This window comes from Lathyrus oleraceus, chromosome 6, assembly GCF_024323335.1.
Source record: "Lathyrus oleraceus cultivar Zhongwan6 chromosome 6, CAAS_Psat_ZW6_1.0, whole genome shotgun sequence".
In the NCBI taxonomy this organism is placed as follows: Eukaryota; Viridiplantae; Streptophyta; class Magnoliopsida; order Fabales; family Fabaceae; genus Lathyrus; species Lathyrus oleraceus.
This window is the reverse complement of record NC_066584.1, coordinates 515817911-515836434: the sequence shown is the minus strand read 5'-3', so window position 1 is coordinate 515836434 and position 18524 is coordinate 515817911.

The window sequence follows — 18524 nt, the reverse complement described above, 5'->3', positions numbered from 1 at the left end:
AGAAACGATCATTACCAACAAAGGGTAAATGAGAGATGACTCACTGGGGATATATTGCTTTATCGGAGCAATTATCCAAAAGATGAGGGAATATCAACACCGAATATTGGATAAAGATAACCGTCAAGGAGGGGATTACATCTACCAAATACTGGGTAGAAAACCACGGACTTCACCGGGGAAAAGATGGATAATTACTGGTTACTGAGCAACTATTCATCTAAACTACGGGGAAGGGCATGAAATAGACACCAAAGGCCAATCTAGGATCAAATTAGAGAGGCACGACGAAACAAAACTTGTCCCTATGAGGGTATAACTCAACGGGGAATTCCATCCCACTATGTGTGTCGGGAGGAAACAGAAACAACCATCATCCACGAGGACATAACTCGGTGGGGACTATGGAGGAAAGGGTAAACACTTTCTGCTTATGGGGATGACTCTATATGGAGAGATCAATCGCCAACATTTTCTTGGGGAAACATAATACCTTCAAACAACAGATAATAAACAAAGATGTATGGCAAACAAATGCGACATGGATGTTATCAATATGCACATATGCATGGTTTATGTATGATGAATGCTGACAAAACAGACATTTCTAACACAAACAGGTCCAACGAATAAGTACACAAACATCCGGTACTACATCTCAAGAGAGAAATCCAGGACCACAAAGATCTCTGCAAAGGAATGAGCCTTAGTCCTTCCAACCGAGGCAAAATTGTTGCGCAGATGAACTCTGACGTAGCAGCAACTCTACTGGGGAAGTTATCAAAGAGGAGGATGGATCTCTGCTCTGCTGAAGGAAGAATTACTACTTTGCTGAGGGATGAATAATCCTTTCCAAACACTCTGCTCGAGAGAAAAAACCATAAAAGGCTCCGGAGGAAGAGGACACAATCATGCCAGGAATATGAACAAATGTCTTACCCTGTCGAGAATCTTACCATCCTTGGGAGAGCACCGCAAGCATTCCCAGTATCCTTTTTATCATTGTGAATGTTCACTTTATTTTAAAACAAGCTACGAAAAATTTAATTATTTAAAACAATGATATTTCTCAATTAAAACATGCAGAACATTTGTTGAATATAAACAAATAAGAGTGTAAATAATTGGATAAAGGCTCAAATTTATTTGCTGGGATGGTAGCCTGCAAATGGCAAGACTCCATAGATCTTTACAAATTTGAAATTTGTGATATATATTGGAAAAAGGGCTACATTGAACATAATGACCATTTCTCCACCAATTCTGAATCCGATGTATTTGAAGCTTTGGTTGATGATGACTGAGCGAGAACCTCTGACGGATGACAGTTGTAGAACAAAGTCTTGTCAGGATGCAGTTACTTGCCAAGATCCCTATTTTTTGCCTAGATTGCCCCAGGGTGAGGTACTCAATCTAGCGGGGTACATGTATTCATTTTTGTATGTCTCTAACTTTTGCCTGGATCGCCCTTTCGGGTTTTCAATCCACCGAGACGCTCATTTTTGCCTAAGCCGCCCTTTCGGGTTTTCAACTTAGCGAGCTATTCTATTTTTATTTTTAGGAGAAGTATTTCTTGATTGCAACTGAATTCACAGGGCGAGTGAAGTCCTCCCCATCCATATTTGGAAGTATTAATGCCCCGCCTGAAAAGGCTCTCTTGACAACATACGGACCTTCATAGTTTGGAGTCCACTTGCCCCTGGAATCGGGCCCAAAAGACAAGACTTTCTTGAGCACATGGTCACCTTCTCGGAACACACGAGGCTTGACCTTCTTATCAAAGGCTTTCTTCATTCTTTGCTGATATAACTGACCATGGCACATGGCAGTCAATCTCTTCTCTTCTATCAAATTCAGTTGGTCATAACGGCTCTGAACCCATTCAGCATCAGTCAACTTGGCTTCCATCAAGACTCCCATTGATGGGATCTCCACCTCTACTGGGAGTACAGCCTCCATGCCATAAACAAGAGAGAAAGGGGTTGCCCCTGTTGAAGTGCAGACAGAAGTACGATATCCATGTAAAGCAAATGGCAGCATCTCATGCCAATCTTTGTACGTAACAACCCTCTTCTGGATAATTTTCTTGAAATTCTTATTAGCAGCTTCAACAACCCCATTCATCTTGGGTCTGTAAGGGGAAGAATTATGATATGCTATCTTGAACTCACTACACAGCTCTTTCATCATCTTGTTGTTCAAGTTAGATCCATTATCAATAATGATCTTATCTGGCACACCATACCGACATATGAGTTGATTCTTGATGAACTTTACAACCAACTGCCTGGTCACATTTGCATATGACACTGCTTCAACCCACTTAGTGAAGTAATCAAATGCTACGAGAATGAATCTGTGACCATTAGACGTTTTTGGTTCCATCATGCCAATCATGTCGATTCCCCACATGGAGAAGAGCCATGGTGATGAAATCACATTCAAAAGTGTCGGAGGAATATGAATCTTATCCGCGTAGATCTGACACTTATGGCATTTCTTCACATATTTGCAACAGTCAGACTCCATTGTCAGCCAATAGTAGCCTGCTCTCAACATCTTTCTAACCATGGCATGTCCATTGGAATGAGTACCGAATGAACCCTCCTGGACCTCAGTCATTAACAAGTCTGCTTCGTGTCTATCCACGCATCTGAGCAAAACCATGTCAAAATTTCTCTTATAAAGTACATCACCATTGAGGTAGAAACTGCCTGACAATCTCCTCAAAGTCTTCCTATATTTCACAGATGCCCCAGGTGGGTAAATCTGGCTCTGAAGGAAACACTTGATATCATAATACCACGGCTTATCATCTTTTACTTCCTTAACTGAAAACACATGAGCTGGTCTATCCAAGCGCATCATGGTGATATTGGGAACTTCATTCCAAAGTCTGACTATAATCATCGAAGCAAGTGTAGCGAGAGCGTCTGCCATTCGATTCTCATCTCAAGGAATATGATGGAAATCAACCTCGGTAAAGAACGTTGAAATCCTCCTCGCATAATCTCTATATGGGATGAGGCCAGGATGATTCGTTTCCCATTCACCCTTAATCTGATTAACAACAAGGGCCGAATCTCCATAAACATCAAGATGTTTGATCCTAAGATCAATGCATCCCTCCAATCACATAATACATGCCTCATACTCAGCCATATTATTCGTGCATTTGAAAGTTAGCCTTGCTGTAAAAGGAATATGTGTGCCCTGAGGGGTAATAATCACTGCCCCAATACCATTTCCATATTGATTAACAGCGCCATCAAACACCATACTCCATCTGGAACCAGGCTCTGTCCCTTCATCAAGTGTAGGCTCATCACAATCTTTCACTTTCAAATACAAAATCTCCTCATCTGGGAAGTCGTACTGAACAGACTGATAATCCTCAATTGGTTGATGTGCCAAGTGGTCAGCCAAGATACTACCTTTAATAGCCTTCTGAGCTCGATACTCGATATCATACTCAGACAACAACATCTGCCAACAGGCAATCCTCCCAGTTAAAGCAGGCTTCTCAAAAATATACTTGATTGGATCCATTTTGGATATCAACCAAGTTATATGATTCAACATATACTGGCGTAAGCGCTTAGCAGCCCAAGCCAAAGCACAACATGTCTTCTCAAGCATTGAGTATCGAGACTCACAGTCAGTAAACTTCTTACTCAAGTAGTAGATGGCATACTCTTTCTTTCCTGATTCGTCTTGCTGACCAAGGACACAACCCATTGAGTCTTCAAGAACAGTCAGATACATGATCAAAGGACTCCCTTCAACAGGCGGAGACAGAATCGGAGGTTCAGACAAATACTCTTTAATATGGTCAAAAGCTTTCTGGCAGTCTTCGGTCCAGTCATGAGACTGATATTTCTGGAGGAGCTTGAATATCGGTGCATATGTGGCAGTTATGTGGGATATGAATCTAGAAATGTAATTCAAGTGGCCAAGAAAACCTCGGACTTGCTTCTCAGTTTTGGGCGCAGGCATCTCTTGTATTGCTTTGACCTTTGTAGGGTCAACCTCAATACCTTTCTCGCTGACAATAAAGCCCAATAACTTGCCGGAACGGACTCCAAATGTACACTTGTTGGGATTCATATGAAGCTTGTACTTCCTCAAACGCTGAAAAAGCTTCAACATGTGCTCTACATGTTCAACTACCGTTCTTGACTTAGCAATCATATCATCAACATATACTTCAATCTCCTTGTGCATCATATCATGAAACAAGGTAGTCATGGCTCGTTGATACATGGCTCCGGCGTTCTTCAAACCGAAGGGCATCACTTGATAACAGAATGTTCCCCAAGGTGTGATGAATGTTGTCTTCTCCATATCCTCGGGTGCCATTTTAATTTGATTATATCCGGAAAATCCGTCCATAAATGAGAAGACTTTGAATTTAGCTGTATTATCTACCAACATATCAATATGTGGTAGCGGGAAATCATCTTTCAGACTAGCTTTATTCAAGTCTCTATAGTCCACACACATCCGGACTTTTCCATTTTTCTTAGGCACGGGCACGATGTTGGCCACCCATTGAGGATACGTAGAAGTCACCAGAAACCCTGCATCAATTTTCTTCTGAACTTCTTCTTTAATCTTTACTGCCATATCGGGATGAGTTCTTCTGAGCTTCTGCTTCACGGGCACACACTCAGGCTTCAAAGGCAGGAAATGTTGCACGATATCAGTATCTAGACCAGGCATGTCCTCATATGACCAGGCAAAGACGTCGACATATTCTCGTAGTAACTCAATCAAACCCTTCTTAACAAACTCTTCCAGGAGTGCTCCAATCTTCACTTCTCGCACACAATCCTCAGACCCCAAGTTAATTGTTTCCAGATTCTCAAGATGCGGCTGAATGACCTTCTCTTCGTGCTCAAGTAGACGGGTAATCTCGTCAGGTATCTCTTTAACATCATCTTCTTCTGCCTCAAATACAGGGAATTCAAAGTTGGGAGATGGTGTTGGATCATTATGTTCAATGGGTTTGATCAACCTGCATAATGATTTTGGATATAAAAGAAGCTTTAGAACTCAAAACAAGGCAAATCATTATGCAGATGAAAAGATTGATTTTATTCTTATTTTTAGGTTTTTTGTGATCACCAATTTCATGCAAAAAAGCGAAAAGGGAAAATAATTGGAGAAACAAACATTTAACATGAAATTATTGAATGAAAGTATTGTAGATGTTTGATTGGCTGCATTTTATGGTAAAACACTAACTGGACTCAAATGTCTTGACTAATGTCATGACATGCTGTGGAGATGTTTGATTGACTGCATTGTGTGTTAGAACATCTAACTGTACTCTGATGTCTTGACTAATGTCATGACATACTTGAGTAGTATGCTGCAGGTTTAGCTAATACATGATTTACTGAATGTTAAACTAGATGTTATAACATTCATTCCTGACAGCAGATACTGAGATCTAGAGCAGTTGGTTGCCTGCTATAACTCATTATTTAATTTCAGTCTGTTTATCAAGGGAATAACAGACCTGGCATAAGGCCTACTGTCTGAATGTCAAACTGGATGTTATGACATTCATCATTAACAGAATATACTGAATAATAGGCAAGTTGGTTTTCTGCTACAGTTCAGTATGTATCTCAGTCTGTTCTTCAAGAGGACAACAGACCATGGCATAAGGCTCTATGTGTAAATGTCAAATTGGATGTTTTGACATTTGTTAATGTAAGTTGGTACTGAAATTTAGACCTGATTGGTCTTTTACAGTACAACATTTTGTACAATCTGTTTTCAGGAAAAACAGACTTAGCATATGGTCTATGCTTTGGACGTCAAACTGAATGTTGTGACATTCATTCCTGACAGCATATGCTAAATTGTAGGTTGGTTAGTTTTTCTGTTTCAGCAGTTTTCTCAGGCTATTCTTCAGGAAGTCAACAGCTGAGCTAAAATCCAGGAAACTAACAACTGAGCTACAATTAATGAACCTAACAAATAGCCTATCTGTTAGTACCCTAATATGTGGAAATTAGGTTAACTTGCTTGACCTTAATTTCAGGAAATACAAGTACAAGGCCCAAGTGCTGCAATATAAAAGGATGGCTATCCTTCTTTCAGAACTAGGGGTTTTTAGCGTGAAGATTTTATAGTTCCATTATACTTCACTGCTGTATTTTTGTGTGTCTTGTATTAGGTGTATCTTGTGAGCCAAGCAATTATCACCTAGATGATTGCATTGGACTAGGGTGTTCATTGAGTTGTAAGTGTTGTGTCACTCTAAGCTTTTAAGCGTGAGTGCTGTGTATCTTGATTAAAGTTGTTAAGCACAATCAAGATTTGTTTGAAGTGTGACTTCATAATTAACTTTAATCTAATTAAAGGTTGTAATCACTGAGGTGATTGAGGGGGAGTGAGTAGGAACTCTGATCTTAGTGTAAGATTGAAATTGCATTGGGTAGGTATTAAGTGATAGGATTAAACAGTTGGTTTAAGGTCTGCATTAATACTACTAATAGTTGATTTCCTCCCTGGCTTGGTAGCCCCCAGACGTAGGTCTGTGTGACACCGAACTGGGTAAACAATTACTTGTGTTATTTACTGCACTTACGTTTAAGTTCTGCATAATTCTTGTCTGCGCAGAATTGGATGTCATAACATCCCGTGTGACATCGAAAGTCTGTTAACTAGAATTTCAATTGGCATCAGAGCAGGCACCCTGCCTGTTAATTTCTGGGTGAGATCTAGGGAAGTTACTTTCTAGTACCATGGACAAGGATGTAGGATACTCAAATTGACCACCCATGCTGGATGGTTCGAACTATGATGACTAGAAACCTCGTATGATAGCCTTCTTAAGGTCTCTAGATAGCAAAGTCTGGAGAGCTGTCAACAAAGGATGGGAACATCCAACGAAGACGGGTATAGATGGAGTCAGTGTCCAAATTCCTGAAGAAGAGTGGGACAAGGAGCATGAGGCATTAGCCCTTGGAAATTCTAATGCCTTGAATGCATTGTTCAATGGAATAAGTAAGAACATCTTCAGACTGGTCCACCACTGTGAGCTGGCTAAGGAAGTTTGGGATACCCTCAAGATAACTCATGAAGGTACCTCCAAGGTGAGGATGTCTAAACTTCAGATGCTGACCACCAAGTTTGAAAATCTGAGTATGAAAGAGGATGAGACTATTCATGACTTCCACATGAATATTCTTGAAATTGCCAACACCTCTGGTGGCTTAGGTGAGAAAATGGCTGAAGAGAAACTTGTAAGAAAGATTCTCAGGTCATTACCTAAGAGATTTTCCATGAAGGTCACTGCTATAGAAGAGGCTCAGGATATTTGCAATATGAAGGTGGATGAGCTTATTGGTTCTCTCCAAACTTTTGAAATGGGCTTGGGTGAGAATGTTGAAAAGAAGAACAAAAACGTAGCTTTTGTGTCAAATACTGAAGAGGATTCAGAAGAAGGAAATACTGGAGGTGATGAAAGCATATCAGAAGCCATAGCCATGCTTGGGAGACAATTCAACAAGTTCATAAAGAAGATTGATCAAAAAGGTAGACCAAATGTCAAGAACATCTCGTCTGACATCAAGTGCCATGGATGTGAAGGTTTTGGTCACATTAGAGCTGAATGCCCTACCTTCCTCAAGATGCAAAAGAAGGGACTATCTGTCACATGGTCTGAAGGAGATTCTGAGAGTGAATCTGAAGGAGATTGTGCTAAACATGTCACTGCACTAACTAGTGTTTATGCATCTGATGATGACTCAAGTGGAGATGAACTGACTTTTGATGAACTTGCTGCATCATATAAAGAGCTATGTGTCAAAAGCGCAGAAGTACGGGTCCAAGGAGAAAGGCAGAAAAATCTCATCAAGGAGCTGGAGGATGAGAAAAAGAAGCATCTGACAGTCATAGATGGTCTAAATGGTGAGATAACCTTGCTGACCTCCAAGCTAGATCAAATGACGAAATCCATCAGAATGCTAAATAAAGGAACGGACACATTGGAAGAGATCCTAAAGGTGGGACAGAAGTCAGGAGCCAAGTCGGGCTTAGGCTTTGTGAAGAAATCCTCAGCTGAAGTTAAACGCTCAAAGGCTGAAGTTCAGAGATTCAAGAAGAAGTCACAACCAATGTCTCAACATCAGGGAACCAGGATGAGTTATCATCAGAAGAAGAAATTTCAGAGATGGAGATGTCACTACTGTGGTAGATTTGGTCATATAAAAGCCTTCTGCTACTGGTTGCATGGCTTTCCGAACCAAACCTCTCATGTCAGACCTAAGCATAAGGCATATAATCACAATGCCCCATCAAGAAACGTCAATGGGTTGCTAGGTTAGCTCACACAGCTCTAAGGGCATCTACCAGAGAAGACTGGTACTTTGATAGTGGCTGCTCAAGACATATGACTGGTATGGAGAATTTATTGGTGGATATACAACCTCACACTACCAGTTATGTGACCTTTGGTGATGGTGCTAAAGGAAAAATCAAAGGTGTGGGTAAACTGGACAGCTCTGGAGTTCCAGAACTGAATAATGTGTTGTTAGTAAAAGGACTAACCGCTAATCTCATCAGCATAAGCCAGCTGTGTGATCAAGGGTTCTATGTTCAGTTCACTAAGGAGCTATGTGTTGTGACGAATGGAGATAATCAGGAAGTTATGAGAGGATCCAGATCCAAAGATAACTGCTATCTATGGGAACCTAAAGTCTCAAACTACTCCACCATGTGCTCCTCAACCAAGGAAGAACAAGAGGTGAAGCTGTGGCATAGACGTCTTGGTCATCTTCATTTAAGGGGAATGAAAAAGATCATATCCAAGGAAGCAGTTAGAGGAATCCCAAAGCTGCTTATTAATGAAGGAAGTGTCTGTGGAGAATGCCAGGTTGGCAAGCAAACCAAGATGTCACATCCGAAGCTGGGACATCCTACAACATCCAAAACTCTGGAACTCTTGCACATGGACCTAATGGGACCTATGCAGGTTGAAAGTCTGGGTGGAAAGAGATACGCCTATGTGGTTGTTGATGACCACTCCAGATACACTTGGATAAGCTTCATCATAGAAAAAACAGATGCATTTGACGTATTCAAGGAACTGTGCATCAGACTTCAAAGGGAAAAGGACAGTTGTGTGGTCCGAATTAGGAGTGACCATGGGACAGAGTTCAAAAATTCCAAGTTTGATGAGTTCTGCTCGTCTGAAGGGATAAGTCATGAGTTTTCCTCTCCTATAACTCCTCAGCAAAATGGGATAGTTGAAAGGAAAAACATAACTATTCAAGAATCTGCCAGAGCTATGATTCATGCAAAGAAGCTTCCTATGCACTTTTGGGCTGAAGCTATGAATACAGCTTACTATGTTCACAATAGAGTTACCTTGAGAAAAGGAACCTCGTCCACTCTGTATGAGATATGGAAAGGCAGAAAACCCACTGTGAAGTACTTTCATATCTTTGGAAGCAGATGCTACATTCTGGCAGATCGTGAACAAAGAAGGAAAATGGACCCCAAAAGTGATGAGGGTATATTCCTAGGATACTCAACTAACAGTAGAGCTTACAGAGTATTCAACTCCAGGACCAATGTCCTGATGGAATCCATAAATGTTATTGTGGATGATAAAGAGGAAGGAGTCAATGTCATAGAGGATGTTGGAACATTCCTTGATACTTCAACAGACATACCAGTCAAGTCTGAAGAAGTACATGAGGCTCCTCCTGAATGTGAGGTAGATGCATCAAACAAAGTGTCATCTATCAGAATTCAGAAAGACCACCCTAAGGATCTTATCATAGGGGATCCCAATAGCGGTGTGACTACCAGGTCAAGGGAAATTAGCTCAAATTCCTGTTTTGTATCCAAGGTTGAACCAAAAAATGTGAAAGAAGCCCTGATTGATGAATATTGGATCAATGCCATGCAAGATGAATTGGAGCAGTTTAAAAGGAATGAAGTATGGGAGCTAGTTCCACGACCTGAAGGGACTAACATCATTGGTACCAAGTGGATTTACGAGAACAAGTCTGATGAGAAAGGAGTAATAACTAGGAATAAAGCAAGACTAGTGGCTCAAGGATATACTCAAGTTGAAGGGGTTGATTTTGATGAGACGTTTGCACCTATTGCTAGACTTGAGTCAATCAGATTGCTGTTAGGTGTGGCCTGCATTCTGAAGTTCAAATTGTTCCAAATGGATGTGAAGAGTGCATTTCTAAATGGCTACTTGAATGAAGAAGTCTATGTGGAACAACCTAAAGGGTTCCGTGATCCTAACCAACCTAAACATGTGTACAAGTTGAGGAAAGCCTTGTATGGGTTGAAGCAAGCCCCTAGAGCTTGGTATGAAAGGTTGACTGAATTTCTGATCTCCCATGGGTACAGAAAAGGTGGGATAGATAAGACCTTGTTTGTGAAGGATGAAGATGGCAAAATCATGATTGCCCAAATTTATGTGGATGATATTGTCTTTGGTGGAATGTCAGAGCAAATGGTGAAACATTTTGTTCACCAGATGCAATCCGAGTTTGAAATGAGTCTGGTTGGGTGTAGCACCTCAAATTTGCACCCCCCATTCATGCATTCATTCCATTTTTTTAGGTCATAAATCATTTCATAGTGCATTGCATCATATTCAACTAGCACTGGCATCAAGAGAATTCACCAGTGCAAGAGAGCAAGTTTTACTTGAGATGAAGGCCACATGAGTATTCTAGAGAGCTTATATGAGCCAAGGGTCATTTTGAAGCAAGTTTTGCCAAGTGCTGAAGGCTCAAAGTCATCAGTACATGTCCAGGTCATCTAGGGCCCATAAAAGTCAACTGCAAGTCAACTGAGGGCTAGGAGGTGGATAAATGGTCTGAGACACTTCATTCATGTCCAAAAGAAGTTTATTCATCATGTCAAACATCTACCTTGAAGAATTTGAAGCCAAATCAAAAGTTTCCAAAAATGGAAAGTGACCTGTAATTTCAAGTTTCCAAAAATGGCAAGTTTTTGGTCCACATTCAACTTGACTTTCCAACATCAAAGAAGCTTCAAATTAAATTTTGTCCAACATGAAAGTTGAAGATCTTTCTCTCCCATTTCCAAAAAGTCCAAGATCATGAGCATCTGATGAATGGTTGATGAGATATGGTTAAATGACTGCCAAGTGTGCATGGAATTTCCAAGAGCCATAACTTTTGATCCAAAGCTCCAATTTGAGTGCCTCTTTTTGCATAATGCTCCTTATGACTCATATTTTCCAAATCCACCATTGCATTGCATGAAATTTGTTCACATGATCATTTTGCCATGCATGTGTTTTTTGGAGGGAAAATCATTAATTTGAAATTGGTTGATCACATGAACTTAATTCCAAGCCAATTATGCTCATGAGATGATTTTAAGTGTATTTGAATGATAATGTGGTACTGTTCACGTGGGATTGAGCCATGCATAAGGTGAAATTGCAATTTGGTCATACACCTCTTTTCTTCTTAAAATTTCATTAGCCAAGCTTAAGTGTGATTAGCAGCATAATTAACACAGCACATAAAAGGCTAATCCTAACAACATTTTTGAGGTTTTTTCATTCATTCTAGATCTAGATCCAAATTCCCTCCAAAATTTCTCTCAATCCAAATTCAAAATTCTTCACATAAACACCAATTTGCTTGGTAGATTCGTGATCCTGGTGCAGTTTAAAGCAAGAACCAACCATTACTTTGTCCAATTCGTGCCAAAATCGTGCATGCTCAAAGCTTGAAGATGGAGATGAATCTTGAAGATTGAGTTCAATTGAGGTGGTTTCAGCTGCTATCTTTCACATCAAGCTTCAATATACCAGTTGAGGAGAATATCTAGAGCTAGAGAGAGCTGTAGGACACGATTTCCACATTCTATTCTTCAAGAGGTCAGAATTCGATCCTCTTAATTCTTGTTTTTATGGCTATAATCTTGTAGCACGTGTTCTCCTGATTACACTGATATAAAATTCGTTGAAAATGGTTGAGTATTCATTGAGATATGTTGAGTTAAAGTTTGGAATGCATAAATGTTTTTGTTCGTTTCTCATGATTCATGAAGAATTAGGCCAAAATGATGCTCGATCTGTGTTCTACATGTGATAACCTTTCCAATGGTATATGATTTGCTGGATTCTGCAAAAAAAAAATTGACACGTGGTACTGTAGCACCACCGTCTTCATGAAGAAGACGGTGGAAACAACCGCCCTTGGCCGCGTGCGTACTGTAGCTAGGGCTTTCTGGTTCGTGCGCTCAAATGTTACTGTACATGCGCCTATAACCAACGCGTCTCCGGTTCGATTCCTCCCTGCGTGTGTTTTGAATTTCGCTTCCAATTTTTCTCATTAATCCAAAACGACCGTGTTTTGGCATGAGGCGCCTTGCACCTCCCTTCGATCCTTGGCTCCACACAATTCCATTTATTTTTTAGCGCCTTATATTTTCATGTATACCAGGTTCGATCCTTGCTGAAGGCATTTTGGTGATTTCCATTCATTTCACTATTATTTCCATTAATTCAACATTATTTCCTTTTATTTTCATGCTCATTCAAAAATCATTAAAAATAACATGTTGATCCAATTAATTCCCAATTTTTTTCTACATGATCATGTGAGTGTCTAGTATTTTATGATGTGATTTTCCTGATTTTATCATTTCTGGATTTTGGATGGTGAATTGTTCTTTGGACATGTATACAAATGCAACATGCTTCATTCATTCTATTGTGAAATGCTCATACATTGGCCAATTGATTTGAAATTTGGTATGCTGATTCCCAACATGCTGCATGATTTTTGAGGCTTGGTTGTGTATTTTTATCATTTTTCATTTCTGTTTTAGACATATGAGTGTATGGTGTGACAATGTGTGTCACACAATTTGATGCCATACTTGTGCATTTTCATTTCTAGGTCAATTGAGCTCTGTTGATTCTAATATTTGGCATGATGATTGTGTTTGACATGTTGTGTGCACATAAACATTTTCATGATTGTTTGATTCATTTCTGTTTTAATATGGAATTTTCATTCTTGAAGTCCAATTATGTGCATTGTGTGTGCCATTGCCTTAGCATGATCATTAGATGACTTTGCCATTTGATTTAGGTTTGGTCCTTTTTAGGACATGTTCTTACTTGAATAAATGTGCTTCATGTTGAATATTGGTTGCTATTTTGACTTTTTACTTTGCCTTTGACCCTAGCCTTGGTGCTAGTGGTCTGTACTCATCTTTTGAGCTTTGTATTTCAGGTTCAAGCAATTAGCAATAATGGTTGATGTGATCTCATTCCATGAGATACAAGTTGCTTTGGTTAACTAACCTTGTTGTTTTGTAGGTCCTTTGAATGATGAAACAATTTGAGTTGCTTGCATCTTATGCCTTGCACTGTTGTTATCTGTTGATTGGTTGTAACATTGTTGATTGTCTGTTTGGTTGTCTGAATACCATATTGACTTGTTTGATTTTCTTACAGGTACTTTAGTCGCTCTAACTCATTGCTTGAGTTGCTTTGCTTGTGGTTGGCATACCACCTAGGTAACCATTCTATCCTCCATGTAGTCTGGAAGACCTGTCATTTCTTTTGGCAGGCACTTGTCTGAAGCCCTCCTTAAGAGGCCATGTTTTTGTTTGTTTAAGTTTGTGCTAAAGACCTCAATGAGGCATGGTTACATGTTAAGACCTCCTAAGTGAAGAGGCATTGGCAGATAGAAGGGATTTGCAATCAATCCCCTGCTATTCAATTGAGTCTTTCATCTTGCTCGCACTACGTGCTGATGCATTTTGAATAAACACCCAAGATCCTTGTATATAGTGTCAGTCAAGTGGAGTAGAGTCCCACATTCTGGACTCCCACACCTTCATTGATTCAAGCTCACCCAGGCCTTGGTTAAGAGCTATGAGGTCTTATCCTCATTACCTTTCATCTGCTCACCCTGACGGTCAATGTCAGTGGTTAAGAGCCCTCAGACACCCCTTTCAGTGTCGGCTTGTTTGTCGAGGTTGATATGACCCCTTGACTAAAGCCTAGCCTTGTATGAGCCTCTTGTTTGCGTATAGAGCGTGATGATTGCATTTCGTGTGTTTGCATCTGTTATTTGTTTTGTTTGTTTGGAGTCTTATGTAAGCCCAGTGATTGGCATTCGGTTTCCCGTGTGTTTTGTTTGGAGTCTGATGTAAGCCCAGCGATTGGCATTTGGTTTCCCGTGTGTTTTGTTTGTTTGGAGTCTGATGTAAGCCCAGCGATTGGCATTCGGTTTCCCGTGTGTTGTTGTTTGCGTGAAGTTAGACGTAAGACCATTGATTGGCTGTCTGTTTCCCATTTGTTTTGGAGTTGGATGTAAGCCCAGCGATTGGCATTCCATTTCCAGATTTTGTTCTCTCTTGAGACTTGCTTATCGTATCCCCATAGGATTGCTAGACTCCGCGTAGTCTCTCGTTTGCATGTCAACTAAGGTAGCACGGTTCCTTCGTATATGACTTCCTTTCTTGCATGAGCATTCTAAAACACAAACAAACTCTATCTTCCCTTAAGGATACGTTGACTCCTTCTACTACAGGTGAGTAAGTCTCCAAAGGTCGAGCATCCGGTAGATTGCGCAGTAACGTCGTCCATCTAAAAAACATAAAACAAATAGAAATAGTTTAGCCGAGCTACGGTGCTCTGATTCTCAATCCTTCTTGAGATACGTATGCAGCAGGGTAGGGCCTGTGCGAGCAATAACTCTTTGTTTTCCCTACTTTGAGTTTCTTTCTTTTGCATTGCATATAGGACTTTTTACACACTTTAGACATAGACTAGCAATCGTGGATCTTGTGGAGTACCACAGACGTGAAGGGGTGCGATAACCTTCCCTTCACGTAACCGGCCCCCTTACCCAGATTTCTTTGGTTCGAGACTTGTTTTATCCATTCCCCCCAGGTTATGCAGTACTACCTTTCCCGCCTCTTGGGATAAAAGTACATAGCTGGCGACTCTATTCTTGTCCTTCTCGCCGCCTCTTTTCGCGTTTGTACCTGGATTCGGGAAATCCTGGGGAGCGACATTGGGGAATTGACTTATTTTCTTGGAATGCAAGTTAACCAAATGGAGGATTCTATGTTTCTCTCCCAAAGCAAGTATGCCAAAAACATAGTTAAGAAGTTTGGTATGGATAATGTTAGGCACAAAAGAACTCCTGCACCTACTCATTTAAAGTTAACCAAAGATGATGGAGGTCCCAGTGTTAATCAATGCTTGTATAGAAGCATGATAGGTAGTCTACTATATCTAACTGCAAGTAGACCTGATATTTCCTATGCAGATGGAGTGTGTGCTAGATACCAAGCAGAACCCAAAGTGAGCCACTTAAATCAAGTCAAGAGGATTCTCAAGTATGTCAATGGGACTTGTGACTATGGTATGTTGTACTCTCATGGCTCTGAGCCTGTCTTATCTAGGTATTGTGATGCTGATTGGGCTGGGAGTGCTGATGACAGAAAAAGCACTTCAGGAGGATGTTTCTTCTTGGGAAACAACCTCATATCATGGTTCAGCAAGAAACAGAACTGTGTATCACTGCCCACTGCAGAGGCTGAGTACATAGCAGCTGGAAGCAGTTGTTCCCAACTGGTGTGGATGAAACAGATGCTTACTGAGTATAATGTCTCTCAAAATGTCATAACATTGTTCTGTGACAATCTCAGTGCCATCAATATTTCCAAGAATCCCATACAACACAGCAAGACCAAACATATTGACATTAGACATCACTTCATCAGAGATCTGGTGGAAGACAAAGTGATTACCTTGGAACATGTAGCTACTGAACTACAACTTGCTGACATATTCACAAAGGCTCTGGATGCTACTCAGTTTGAAAATTTAAGAGGCAAATTGGGGATATGCCTTTCTGAGGATTTATAGCAACCAAAGACGTTTGGGATGTATTGTTTAATATCTCCACCTATTAAACAATTGAAAGTGTGCTATGACTGGACATCAGATCATAGCTATGTTACTTGTTGCACGTGTGGTAACAAGATGTTAAGGGGATATCCTAACATGAGGCAACCTATGTGCCTGATGGACTTCAAGAAAGTGTTCATGCAGGAGTGGTTCAAGATGTCAGACTTGAAGTCATGGCATCTGTTATGGGTGTACCTGCTGTAAAGAAAGAACGTGTAACTACTTGATCAAAGCTGTGAAGCAAGATCAAGTGGGTGGTGTCTTGATCAAAGCTATAAAGCAAGATCAAGAGGGGGTATTCTTGATTGAAACTGTGAAGTAAAATCAAGACTGTAATTCTGTCATTTTTATGTAATTCTGTTTACTTGGTCTGTAATTTAAAGTGTTGCTTTGGCAACATTTTTGACAAAAAGGGGGAGTAACACCTGTGATGCCCCAGGACAACAGATTATTTGTTAAACAGATATTGAAGATCCTCTAATCCAGAGGTTGTGCTGCAGCTGATGTTCCACTTCTGTGAGTGTGTTTGTGTGTGCTGCTAGTAGAAGTTTTTGTTTAACTTCTATGTGTGTGATGCTGTTAGAAGTTTTTACTTAACTTCTGTATATTACTGCTATGTGGAGTTTTTATTTAACTTCTATCTGTGGTAAGTATGTTGCTGCTCTGAGTGTATTAGCTAGGTTAATTTCCCTGCTAGATGTGTGTTTTCCGCTGCTGTGAACTCTGTTGTGATGCCAAGTTGTTTTAGCCAAAAATTTGCCAAAGGGGGAGTTTGTAGATGTTTGATTGGCTGCATTTTATGGTAAAACACTAACTGGACTCAAATGTCTTGACTGATGTCATGACATGTTGTGGAGATGTTTGATTGACTGCATTGTGTGTTAGAACATCTAACTGTACTCTGATGTCTTGACTAATGTCATGACATACTTGAGTAGTATGCTGCAGGTTTAGCTAATACAGGATTTACTGAATGTTAAACTAGATGTTATAACATTCATTCCTGACAGCAGATACTGAGATCTAGAGTAGTTGGTTTCCTGCTATAACTCAGTATTTAATTTCAGTCTGTTTATCAAGGGAATAACAGACCTGGCATAAGGCCTACTGTCTGAATGTCAAACTGGATGTTATGACATTCATCATTAACAGAATATACTGAATAATAGGCAAGTTGGTTTTCTGCTACAGTTCAGTATGTATCTCAGTCTATTCTTCAGGAGGACAACAGACCATGGCATAAGGCTCTATGTGTAAATGTCAAATTGGATGTTTTGACATTTGTTAATGTAAGCTGGTACTGAAGTTTAGACCTGATTGGTCTTTTACAGTACAGCATTTTGTACAGTCTGTTTTCAGGAAAAACAGACTTAGCATATGGTCTATGCTTTGGACGTCAAACTGAATGTTATGACATTCATTCCTGACAGCATATGCTAAATTGTAGGTTGGTTAGTTTTTCTGTTTCAGCAGTTTTCTCAGGCTATTCTTCAGGAAGTCAACAGCTGAGCTAAAATCCAGGAAACTAACAACTGAGCTATAATTAATGAACCTAACAAATAGCCTATTTGTTAGTACCCTAATATGTGGAAATTAGGTTAACTTGCTTGACCTTAATTTCAGGAAATACAAGTACAAGGCTCAAGTGCTGCAATATAAAAGGATGGTTATCCTTCTTTCAGAACTAGGGGTTTTTAGCGTGAAGATTTTATAGTTCCATTATACTTCACTGCTGTATTTTTGTGTGTCTTGTATTAGGTGTATCTTGTGAGCCAAGAAATTATCACCTAGATGATTGCATTGGACTAGGGTGTTCATTGAGTTGTAAGTGTTGTATCACTCTAAGCTTTTAAGCGTGAGTGTTGTGTATCTTGATTAAAGCTGTTAAGCACAATCAAGAGTTGTTTGAAGTGTGACTTCATAATTAAATTTAATCTAATTAAAGGTTGTAATCAGTGAGGTGATTGAGGGGGAGTCAGTAGGAACTCTGATCTTAGTGTAAGATTGAAATTGCATTGGGTAGGTATTAAGTGATAGGATTAAACAGTTGGTTTAAGGTCTGAATTAATACTACTAATAGTGGATTTCCTCCCTGGCTTGGTAGCCCCCAGACGTAGGTGTGTGTGACACCGAACTGGGTAAACAACTACTTGTGTTATTTACTGCACTTACGTTTAAGTTCTGCATAATTCTTGTCTGCGCAGAATTGGATGTCATAACATCCCGTGTGACATCGAAAGTCTGTTAACTAGAATTTCAAGTATCATTGTATTTATGTGCCAACAATGTCATCACTTCTCCTGTTGGCATGGGAGAAGGGTTTTAAAACACAATGAACATTACTTTGTCTTATGGATAATTGTCGGAATATCCACAGCGACCCAATTATTGCAGACCCCTCCAGGGATGACGAAATTGCCAGAATCCTCTTCGTCCTCCTCCAAAATGGCAGCAGCCTCTTCGTCTGGACCATTGTGGATAAAACCTCCACTCTTGAACAGACCTTGCTTATTGAAAACCCCAGAAGAATAGCCTATGCCAGCCCGGGACTTATTGT